Here is a 12,492-nt window from a genome sequence, read left to right as displayed (position 1 = left end):
TAAACACATTTAGCATCTCCTGGCTTCCACACACAGCCTACAAGCCACTGATGCAGACCTTTGGAGCATTCACATTTTAACAAGTCTAATAAATCCATGTAATATAGCCTACACCTTCACAATAAATACATTATTGATATTAGACAGGTCTAAAGAAACATGATATGAAGAAAATGTAGTCTATTTCAGAAGAACAGAATAGCATACTCTTGAGTTGTCCTTATGTTAGGTCCTGATCTGGCTATGCCAAATGGCTATGGGCTACTTAATTTAGAGTTATTAATGTAACTTTAGTTGTTCTACAAACATTGGGCTATATGTTTTGATTTTCAATATATTGTAAGGCTGCATGATGTGACTCTAATGATGATTTGGTTTTTTGTGTGCAGACTGTACACACTACATCAGTCACTCATTCACAATTTGAAAAGCACTTGATAATGCCTAGAATTTGCAGCATCCGCGCAAAACTGAAAGTGCGAACCACTGCATTTAACCATGGCAAGGTGACTGGGAATATGGCCGAGTACAAACAGTGTAGTTATTCCCTCCGTAAGGCAATCAAACAGGCAAAACGTTAGTATAGAGACAGAGTGGAGTTGCAATTCAACAGCTCAGACACGAGACGTATGTGGCAGGGGCTACAAACAATCACGGACTACAAATTGAAAACCAGCCATGTCGCGGACACCGATGTCTTGCTTCCGGACAAGCTAAACACCTTCTTCACCTGCTTTGAGGATAACAACGTGCCACCGACGCGGCCCGCTACGAATGACTGCGGGCTCTTCTTCTCCGTGGCCGACGTGAGTAAGATTGTTAAGTGTGTTAACCACTCGCAAGGCTGCCGGGCCCAGGCGTAGTCCCGAGCCGCGTCCTCAGAGCAGCTGGCTGGGGTGTTTACGGACATATTCAATCTCTCCCTATCCCAGTCTGCAATCCTCACATGCGTCAGGATGTCCACCATTGTTCCTGTACCCAAGAAAGCAAAGGTAAATTAACTACATGACTATCGCCACGTAGGACTCCCTTCTGTCGTCACAAAATGCTTTGAGAGACTAGTCAAGGATCATATCACCACTACCTTACCTGACACCCTAGACCAGGGGTGCCCAGACTTTTTAGTTTCATAGGATCTACTTTTTCCACCCTCTTCCTAACGCGGTCTACCCCCTCTTCTGCTCCCGCCAATATTAAATAACATTTCACCTTATTGCTGTCAGCAAGCTTTGCATAGTCTGGGTTGTAGCTACTGAGTGCTAGCCTCAAGCATGTGTCCAGGTGATCATCGCTTAGAGTGGACCAGTATTTTGACTTGATGAACCCATTGATGCAGCCAGTCATTGCTGGTGCTCCATTACACAGGTTTGTAAATGTGTAACTGAGTGCTATTAATAAAGTCCTTGAATGTCACAAAAATGTCCTCCCATTGAGTTTTTCCTTTCAATTACAGTGCCTTGCGAAAGTATTCGGCCCCCTTGAACTTTGTGACCTTTTGCCACATTTCAGGCTTCAAACATAAAGATATAAAACTGTATTTTTTTGTGAAGAATCAACAACAAGTGGGACACAATCATGAAGTGGAACGACATTTATTGGATATTTCAAACTTTTTTTAACAGATCAAAAACTGAAAAATTGGGCGTGCAAAATTATTCAGCCCCCTTAAGTTAATACTTTGTAGCGCCACCTTTTGCTGCGATTACAGCTGTAAGTCGCTTGGGGTATGTCTCTATCAGTTTTGCACATCGAGAGACTGAATTTTTTTCCCATTCCTCATTGCAAAACAGCTTGAGCTCAGTGAGGTTGGATGGAGAGCATTTGTGAACAGCAGTTTTCAGTTCTTTCCACAGATTCTCGATTGGATTCAGGTCTGGACTTTGACTTGGCCATTCTAACACCTGGATATGTTTATTTTTGAACCATTCCATTGTAGATTTTGCTTTATGTTTTGGATCAATGTCTTGTTGGAAGACAAATCTCCGTCCCAGTCTCAGGTCTTTTGCAGACTCCATCAGGTTTTCTTCCAGAATGGTCCTGTATTTGGCTCCATCCATCTTCCCATCAATTTTAACCATCTTCCCTGTCCCTGCTGAAGAAAAGCAGGCCCAAACCATGATGCTGCTACCACCATGTTTGACAGTGGGGATGGTGTGTTCAGGGTGATGAGCTGTGTTGCTTTTACGCCAAACATAACGTTTTGCATTGTTGCCAAAAAGTTCAATTTTGGTTTCATCTGACCAGAGCACCTTCTTCCACATGTTTGGTGTGTCTCCCAGGTGGCTTGTGGCAAACTTTAAACAACACTTTTTATGGATATCTTTAAGAAATGGCTTTCTTCTTGCCACTCTTTCATAAAGGCCAGATTTGTGCAATATACAACTGATTGTTGTCCTATGGACAGAGTCTCCAACCTCAGCTGTAGATCTCTGCAGTTCATCCAGAGTGATCATGGGCCTCTTGGCTGCATCTCTGATCAGTCTTCTCCTTGCATGTGCTGAAAGTTTAGAGGGACGGCCAGGTCTTGTTAGATTTGCAGTGGTCTGATACTCCTTCCATTTCAATATTATCGCTTGCACAGTGCTCCTTGGGATGTTTAAAGCTTGGGAAATATTTTTGTATCCAAATCCGGCTTTAAACTTCTTCACAACAGTATCTCGGACCTGCCTGGTGTGTTCCTTGTTCTTCATGATGCTCTCTGCGCTTTTAACGGACTGAGACTATCACAGTGCAGGTGCATTTATACGGAGACTTGATTACACACAGGTGGATTGTATTTATCATCATTAGTCATTTAGGTCAACATTGGATCATTCAGAGATCCTCACTGAACTTCTGGAGAGAGTTTGCTGCACTGAAAGTAAAGGGGCTGAATAATTTTGCACGCCCAATTTTTCAGTTTTTGATTTGTTAAAAAGTTTGAAATATCCAATAAATGTTGTTCCACTTCATGATTGTGTCCCACTTGTTATTGATTCTTCACAAAAAAATACAGTTTTATATCTTTATGTTTGAAGCCTGAAATGTGGCAAAAGGTCACGAAGTTCAAGGGGGCCGAATACTTTCTCACCGAGCTATCTTAAGATGAATGCACTAATTGTAAGTCGCTCTAGATAAGAGCGTCTGTTAAATGACTAAAATGTCAAAGGTAATGAGAGGCTGGCCCAGGGTGTCCTGTTACCCTTCTGGGACGCTGACAGGAGATTCATCTCCCGTCTTTCCTTAATGAATTAACCTCTCCAAGGCTGCTGGAAGATAGAATATGACAATGATCGCCTTTCAATAGAGAACATTTTCTTCGGTTCATCATCAACATGAATGGGCAGTAAGATTGTCTTTGTGTGTGTCAGTGATTCCCTGTTGGTGACTATGTAACCTGGGATGCTCTCCTATATCACACACCTGTCACAGTAGGATGATGGACATGCTTTAGATGTATGTGTTTACATGAAGCAATCACATGATTGAGATACAGGTGACTGATTGGTGTTGCCGACTCCTCACTGGAGGCGTTGTTGTCCTGTAGACACGAGGAAGAATAGCAAGCCTGCCACCCTGCTCCTGCTTCACTGGGTGTGAGTGACATTTGGACATGGTTTAGGAGGGGAGATTTGAGGCGTGCTGTTTGCTTTGTCTCTTTCTTACATTAATCAATGCTCAAAAGGTCTCACATAATTGTGTCTATTTTCAGCCCATCCATTTCTGCACAATGACCACAGAGCTGGGGCCTAATTGAGACACCAGTGCTAATTTTCAGCGAGAGCATGATAGGCAGGGACTCATCTCTCTGGCCTCAAAGTGATACAGACGGGGAAATGGCAGAGGTCAGACTAGCTTTTCGCCATGAAAGAGATCAAGATGATTCATTAATCTCCATTCCAGGGCCGTTAGACCTACACACGCGCGTGCGCACACACATTCACACTCCCGCAAACACATTCACACAAACCACTTGGATCATAACAAGCTTAGGAGGATATCATGACTAGACGCAGGTGGATATTCATCCATCAGAAGGGACTAGCGAGCATAGGCGAATCAGGCTCAGCGTTTGGCACATCTTAATTACTATGAAAGCATTATTGGCCAGTTCATCATGTTATCTTTGTAGCATTACACTAATGGTCCATCCTGGTGATGAATGCACTTATTATTTATTTCCTGTACCAGACAGCAGAAACCACGGCCATTTCCCATCCAGTAAAGGAGCGAGTTGGAGAAATACTAAATGACTAACCAGGCAGTATGGCATCATTAGATATCATTTGACTGATATTGCTCCCCTTAAATACCAGAAGAGGAGCACATCTCAGTGACTGGGTTTGTGAATAAAGGAGCTGGCCCAAGACACATGCCATGCGCGCACGCACGCACGCACGCACACACACACACACACACACACACACACACACACACACACACAGTATCCATGCACAGAACAGGGTTACAGCGGCACATCAGCATATCAAAGATTCCCTCACTCACTGAGATCCTCGATGCTTCTCGGAGGTGAGATCTGCATTGCAGTCTTGCATACACTCATCCATTCATAGTCCATCCAACCGGAAGGGAGGGAGGGAGGGAGTACTGTTATTGTTGCCTGTTGCTGCCCACATTCAAACTGGCCCAATTTTGTCAGATCTGCCATTAACACCAATGAAATCTCTGTTTGTAATGTAGCTAGTTACCTCCTACTGTATGTGAGCTGTTGAGTGACGTTGGAATATATCAAGTCTATGTCTAATTATAAACTGGGTAGTTTGAGTTGCATTGTGCCTACGAACAGCCCTTAGCCGTGGTATATTGGCCATATACCACACCACCTCGGGCCGTATTGATTAAAAATATCCCGCCTAAGGGCTCTTCTTAAGCACGACAGTACACAGAGTGCCTGGATACAGACCTTAGCTGTGGTATATTGGTCATTTTCAGTATCACAAACCCCTGAGGTGCCTTATTACTATTTTAATCTGGTTACCAATGTAACCACCCAGTTTATAATGTACGATATACCACGGCTTTCAGCATCCAGGAGCCAGACTACCTGATTTATAATGGCCAATATACTACACCCCTCAGGCCTTATTGATTAAATGTACAGGATAAAGTTTGTACTTGTAGCTTGCTTTCTCTAATTGTATCTTTTGTCTGTTACCCTTTTTATAGTTGTTGATGTAATTATTTAGCTTGCTGCTGGAAGGCTCCCAACCACAAAGATTAAGGACAGTATCTTGTCAGGATGCCAACACTGTGCCTCTGTCTACACACTCTTTCTCCCTCCCTCTCTCCCTCTCTGGCCTTTCTCTCACTCTTGAAAATGACTTCAATTCGCCATGTCACTTCACACCTCTCTTCCTGTGGTTGCAGGTGTAATGAACCACAGTGATGTCAGCAGCACTATGAGCGGCCAGGTGCAGTCAGAGAACACAGAGACGTCTCCGGCCCCCTCATTGCCCCCTTCACTGCCCCACAGGGACCAGGGGGACGGGAACGAGCAGGGGCAGGCCGAGGAACACAAGGAGCCCATCAACGACACGGAGCACAGGGACAGGGGCTCCAGCGAGTCAGTGGGCAGCGGCTCTTCCTTTGAGGAACTGGACATGGTGGAGGAGATGGTGGAGGAGCTGGAGAGAGAGTTGGGGAAGGAGGAGGAAGGCCTCACGGTGGAGGAAGGAGCCAAGGAAGCCCCATGAGAGGCTGTCGCTAGCCTAGGGGGGATGGAGAGGAGTAGAAGACAGGGTGATAAAGGGATGGATGGAGGTAACTCCTCTGGGTCTATTATTCTGGGGTGGTAGAGAGATTTCTTCAGCGAATCTTAGTTGTCTTGTATGCCAACTTTTGTTCATAGCCATACAATTTATCATTTACATTTTACATTTAAGTCATTTAGCAGACGCTCTTATCCAGAGCGACTTACAAATTGGTGAATTCACCTTCTGACATCCAATAGACAGACATGCCATCTATTTCTGGACCTGTGTACTTTCCTGTACCTAAGACAGTAATTTCTCTATTGAGAGATTATAACAAAACTCTTTGTCTTTTGTAAAACATATCAATAACAACAGTTCTTCCTTTTTTCAAAGATTTCTTAATTTAAAAAAGGGTTTATCAATACTAAGCAGATATAACTATTATAGGATAGTGATACATTCACCAGTAGAAAATGATACACTCTTTGAGTGGAGAGAAATATTGTTACAATATACGTGTGGGACTGATGAAAGGCAATCTTTCTTTTGATTGAAATATTTAAATGTTAAAAACATTTTGTACAATAGATTTAATCATCTCTCATCATAGTAGACACACATTTTATATAAGATGGACAACAATTATATATAATCGAATATATAGTGTAAGACTAACAAACATAAGAAGGAATCAAAGGCATTTAGTTGTGAATGATTTGTAATTGCATCTAACAACATATTGTGACAATTGAGATGCTACCTACTTGCAATGGGTTACAATGTTTCCAGAATACTGTTATGATGCCTTTTCACACTATTTAGTGACCAGAAAGTCCAAAGCATGTATTGTACAAGAGGGTATCTAAAGCAATATCTACCTTATTCATTTTTACATGAATAACAACCGTACAAGGTCATTTTGCTTTTGCCCTCAATTTGAAATAGGTTTGACACCTGGGAAACTCTGAGAACTGGGGCAGGGCTTAAACCGAGTGGTGTAGAATAATCCATAGAACTGCAAGAAGAGGGGGTTTAGGTGAAAGTCAGTTCAGACTCATAAAGTCATCAAGGGCTAGGATTTACAATTCAACTCTGAGATGGAAACAGTCGGAAAGTACTGTATTTTTATTCATCTGGTAGATTTATGTTATCTAACAGTTTAACAATATAGCCAATCAAAAGAACATATTTGAAATCTTCACCTTTCAGATGATCTGTTCTATTACTTTGGCCTAGGTGTTTCCAGTCTAAATCAAATCAAATGTTATTGGTCACATACACATGGTTAGCAGATGTTAATGCGAGTGTAACGAAATGCTTGTGGTGTAGCGAAATGCTTGTGTCTAGCAACTTGTTCAACTACTCTGGTCTGTCGTGTGTACCAATATAATCTTTAGTCTTTGACTTGAATCCGGGATACAATGTTCCACTTTTAAGTATTATAACAACTTCCTGTATGGCATGTTGATTATCCTATGATATAGACATGGGGCTCACCCCATTTGTTTTTGTCACATGTTCTTCTGTTGGATCTCTTGTCTTGTGTTTTGAACAAGACAAGATAATGTACACTGCCATGGAGATGTCTTTCTGTTTGGAATAAACATGTTTAATTACAAATGTTAACCTAGAGTATGTGCAATTGTAAAAATGTTCTGTATAAAATATAAATACAGAAAACTGATACTGTTTTGATATTGTACGCATATTGTGGTAAATCCATGTAGTATTCAACTGGTGAAAGTATATTGCTCTGTCCCTATTGCTTACACTACAGTGCAGAAAACGAATCGTCTGTGGCCTTTTTATTGATGAAAGTCTCTCTTTTATGAAGAAGAGCTTGCCTCACATAGGTAGGGAGGGGGTATTATATGAGGAAATTATAGATGGACCCAAAGCACCTACTAACTTAACAACCACTTTCTTTCATGCAACCAGCTTTCATGACCACTCAAACGTGTCTTTATTTTTATTGAAGGCCTGTATTGACTACAATTTTCTTTACTAAAGGAGGCTCAGAGAAAGACCTGGTGAATAGATTTCAAAAAGCTACATGAAAGCAGGACAGTATGTGAAGAAAGAGCATCTCTGGTATAATGCATCCGCAATACAACTTGAGCCACCATGCAACCCCTCTGTGAAGGAGCCACTCTCTTGAAGTAATAGATGTTTATGACAGAGTAAATCAATATGCACAATATGTGTGTGAAGAGCATACTTCTCAATATGTATGTACAATGGTCAGAAAGTGTTCATTGTGTTACCTATAATCCCAGTGCCTCTCCTCATACCAGTATTGGGAAAACTACATTTACAACTTCACAGGATTGGTGGAGTAATTGATTACATATATTCAGTTTACATGTAATCTGATTACAAAAATGTTGTAACTAATCTGTTACATTACAAGCAAAAATATTGTAATCAAATTACATCTACTTTTGAAAAACTAGATGATTACTTCTTTGATTACTTTAAATTCAGGATGTTTGTGGATAAAATACATTGACACCTTTCTGTTTTCTCAATGATATTCAATTCAGCATTGAAAAAAGGCACAAGTAAAAGTTTTTTTCCACCTGAGCGAGTCTGACCACAAGTCAGAGACCATTATAATGACACTCCAAATGCGTTTGATGAATCCTGAGTTTGGGTCATCTAAAAATGACGTTGCTGATTTCAATTTTGGACAGGAAACTTTAACGGATTACATTTAGAAAGTAACCTTCCCAACCCTGTATCCCTACATGGTAAGTGCTTCTCAGGTATTTTATGTCTGAATACCCATTTCAGTTCACACAGATGAGGGAAGAGGCAGCAAAGTTGGCAGAGTGCTACACATCTTGGCCCTTTTGTCTCTATGAAATGTAGATCTTACTGTATTCAGTGGGATTTCAATTTAGCAATGAAATTATTGACATCAATTGGCTTATACTTATCTTAAAACCCTTTCCAACTGTAATGTTTCTCCGAAATTGGAACATTCAAAATCTATCTATAGGACCCTTTGAGTCTGTGGTGAGGGACTAATGTTATGGACATTCACTGCTAGTAATATTGACTTTGTGTGAACATTTGTTGCCTGGCTAACTTTTCGCTGAGCATTTAATAGAGCTTTTACATGGCTTTAAAAAAATAATCCTGTTAATTTCTCCAAGATGGTTAATCTGCTGCAGACCTTCTTGGCCAATCACTATTGATTAATGTCCTCATTTACAGAGAATCATTGATGTCACATTCAACTACTCTATCAGTAGCCTATGCACTCAACCAGGGTGTGTCCTACAGTGTATCCATCAATATAACCCTGTTCAAGTCTTTTCTTCAATCCATTCATCACTCATAGACTGTTTCCAGATAGTGGGTTTCCACACTGTCAACTCCCTTCATCTGTGATATGCAAAGCATTTCTGAAAGAGCAGCGTGCAATACTGGTATCAATGATTTAATACACTATATATACAAAAGTATGTGGACACTTTCAAATTAGTGTATTCGGCTATTTCAGCCACCCCGTTGCTAACAGGTGTATAAAATCGAGCACACAGCCATGCAGTCTCCATAGACAAACATTGGCAGTAGAATGGCCTGACTGAAGAGCTCAGTGACTTTCAACGTGGCACCATCATAGATGCCACCCTTCCAGGGGTCAAAGTAGATTTCATTTCCTACGTGTATGGGGCACTCAATTGTGCGCAGTCATGTTTTATTATACTACAAACATTACAGGGTAGCCTACTCTGCTGACACTGACAAACAGATCAATAAAAAAACGTGTTTTCTTATCTATATAATTGGCCTACGAAAAGGGGAGACACAAATACAATATTATATTCATCTAAGCCGGAGAAGGAAATTATTGACCCCCCCCCCTCCAAAAAAAAAAGTGTGACTGACCCAATAACAAAGACAGTGAATATGAGCACTCACCGATGTTCTCCGCTGGTGCCAATAAGATACTGCAGGCTACAGTTCGCTCAATTAAGTTAGAATTTTGATGACTAAAAGACCGTTTGCAGTCTTTTCAATGTCATCTCTTTACAGCAATAGCCATTTGCTTTCCAAACAGTTTTTCCGCTATTGTATTTTTAATATTGCCATATGCTTGGCTGGGTCTGCTTTTCACTGACAGTCGCAACTCAACAATCATCTATTTGATATTTGAAGCTCGCGCTGCCCAAATTGCGGGCCTTTCTATAGGCTATGCAATTTAAAACAATCCACAGTTTTTAAAAAAAAGCTTACGTTATTTTGTGACCAATCAAGGTACCTGGTGTAGTAGCCTATTTTTTAAAATTATTTTATGTATTTTTGTATAGACAGGGGTAAGCTAATTAGGCTATATCATTTTGGCAATGTAAATCCATTTACTTTCGGGAAAGCGTCCCCTAGCCTTATGGACACGCCTCATATGCCTTTTAAAATGGCATTATGTTTTCATCTGATTGTCAAACAATCACTTTACAAAGGGGATCCTGTAGGCTACGCGCACATTCGTCCACTCACAAAATAATTGCCGCTTCCAAATCCCAACAGTGCACTGTGCACCCACAATTTAATGAATGGAAAGAGACATCTGTTACAAAACACCTACGTGTATTATAATAACATATAACATTCTGCGATTGTCATTGGGCCTACTCTTGTACCGTAGCCTGAATTGATCCACGCGCGTCTCCGTCTCGGCCACTCATCTCCGCCTCGTCCACGAGCGTCTCAGCCACTCATCTGCCTCTAGACAAAATGTAAGTCTTCTCCTCAAACCTCAAAACAATTTGGAGCGTATACCAACCAGCCGGTTCCAGGCAATTTGCCAATTGTTCATGCGGCTGATATGCAGTAATGTTAAATAATGGTGTAATAGTCTATAGTTTTTTTGGGTATGTTGTATTAATTGTGATATGCTCACATTTTACCTGTTTTGCGTACCACTCACTATCGAGTTCCAAACTGCCTCTGGAAAAGTCAGCACAATAACTGTTTGTCAAGAGCTTCATGAAATGGGTTTCCATGGCTGAGCAGGCGCACACAAGCTTAAAGTCGCCTTGCCCAATGCCAAGTGTCAGCTGGAGTAGTGTGACGCTCGCTGCCTATGGAGCACTGGAAACGCCTTCTCTGGCAGTCAGACAAACGAATCTAGGTTTAGCAGATGCCAGAACGCTACCTTCCCCATAGTGCCAACTATAAAGTTTGGTGGATGAATAATGGTCTGAGGCTGTTTTTCATGGTTCGTGCCTGGCCCCTTAGTTCCAGTGAAGGGACATTTTAAAGCTACAGTATACATTTACACTCTAGACGATTCTGTGCTTCCAATTTTGTGGCAACAGTTTGGGGAAGGCCCTTTCTTGTTTCAGCATGACAATGCCCTCATGCACAGAGCGAGGTCCATGCAGAAATGGTTTGTAGAGGTCAGTGTGGAAGAACTTGACTGGCCTGCACAGAGTCCTGACCCCAACCCATCGAACACCTTTGGGATGAATTGGAACGCGGACTGCGAGCCAGGCCTAATCGCCCAACATCATTGAAGGACCTCACTAATGCACGTGTGGCTGAATGGGAAGCAAGTTCCTGCAGCAATGATCCAAAATCTAGTGGAAATCCTTCCCAGAAGGGTGGAGGCTGTTATAGAAGCAAAGGAGGGACCAACTCAATATTAATGCCCATGATTTTGGAATGAGATGTTCGACAAGCAGATGTCCACATACTTTTGGTCATGTAGTTTAATTAAATCACTATGAAACCGTGACTTCTCGATATTACACTCAGCCTTTTTTATTCCGGGGCCTCGTTTGGATCACTCCGCTTCCAATGGTCCTTTGTGAGACGCATTTTCAACCCTCCGGTCTCGCTCCAATCACTAGGTGCATCGAGGTGGATTCTCTTCCACATGGATTGGCGCTCTAAGCATGCGTGTAGTCACCAAACATCTGCGACTCATTTAGAATATTTTGGCGAATTTCAGAGGTGAAATATTCCAGAGAGGGAGGCTAAAGGCCCTAAATGTTTTCATTTTCATGGTGTCGGAGTGTGGGGTATTTGAATTTGAATCGTAAGTCGGCTATTCACCCCCCAGGTCTCTGGGCACCTTCCGGGTGGGCTAGGGAGATAGCAATGATGTTTACCAAAAACGTGTCTGGGTTCCCTTTGTTGTTGTTTGAATCCCAGATTGAGCCATTAGTCTTGTTATCCGTCTGATCAGTTGAATGAATATGTGTAGGCCTACCACGTGCAGATTTGCTTTTTCAATTTGCCTACCGTGATGGCTGACAGATCACAATGATTTATCTGGCACCCCACCTGTTCTCCAAAGGCAAGTTAGAAGAGCAGGCTACATACTGAAGATGGGGTAACACACTGCTTTGACAACTGATGTAATTAATAGTGAAACCCACATGGGGTATATTTAGTGTTTTGAGGACATGAAGATATGGCCTTCCCTACGTTGTTAATTATTAATCCCATTCCAGCGGAAGTGTGGATATGGATGACGTCGCATACTAAATCAGTTGATAGACCCTCCATGACTGTGTGATGTTGGTTTTGGCAGTGGTGATCTCGAGTCCACTTCCAGCACGCACAGGTTTACCACCTGGGAGCCACCTCGCGCTCTCACTCGCCTGCGCTGCCAAGTCAGAACTTGTGTGTGGACTGGAAATAGAACATATATAGTCCTCGCGGCAATGCAGCCAAGCAGTAGCTAAAGAGCTGCTGTTACAGGTTGTGCTTTCCAGATTAAACAAAACCAAGACGATTCCCTGAGCTTCTCCACATTTGCACGCTCAGTGCAACCTAAACAACA

At 41.9% G+C, this 12,492-nt stretch overlaps 1 pseudogene; it reads left to right on the top strand.

The window, feature by feature from the left end:
- LOC135539936 (testis-expressed protein 264 homolog) overlaps positions 1–7,319 on the top strand; it is a 138,921-nt pseudogene extending 131,602 nt beyond the window's left edge.
- The last annotated feature ends 5,173 nt before the right edge of the window (positions 7,320–12,492 follow it).

Source organism: Oncorhynchus masou, chromosome 5 (genome assembly GCF_036934945.1).
Source record: "Oncorhynchus masou masou isolate Uvic2021 chromosome 5, UVic_Omas_1.1, whole genome shotgun sequence".
Classification (NCBI taxonomy): Eukaryota; Metazoa; Chordata; class Actinopteri; order Salmoniformes; family Salmonidae; genus Oncorhynchus; species Oncorhynchus masou.
This window is presented reverse-complemented; position numbering and strand designations above follow the sequence as displayed.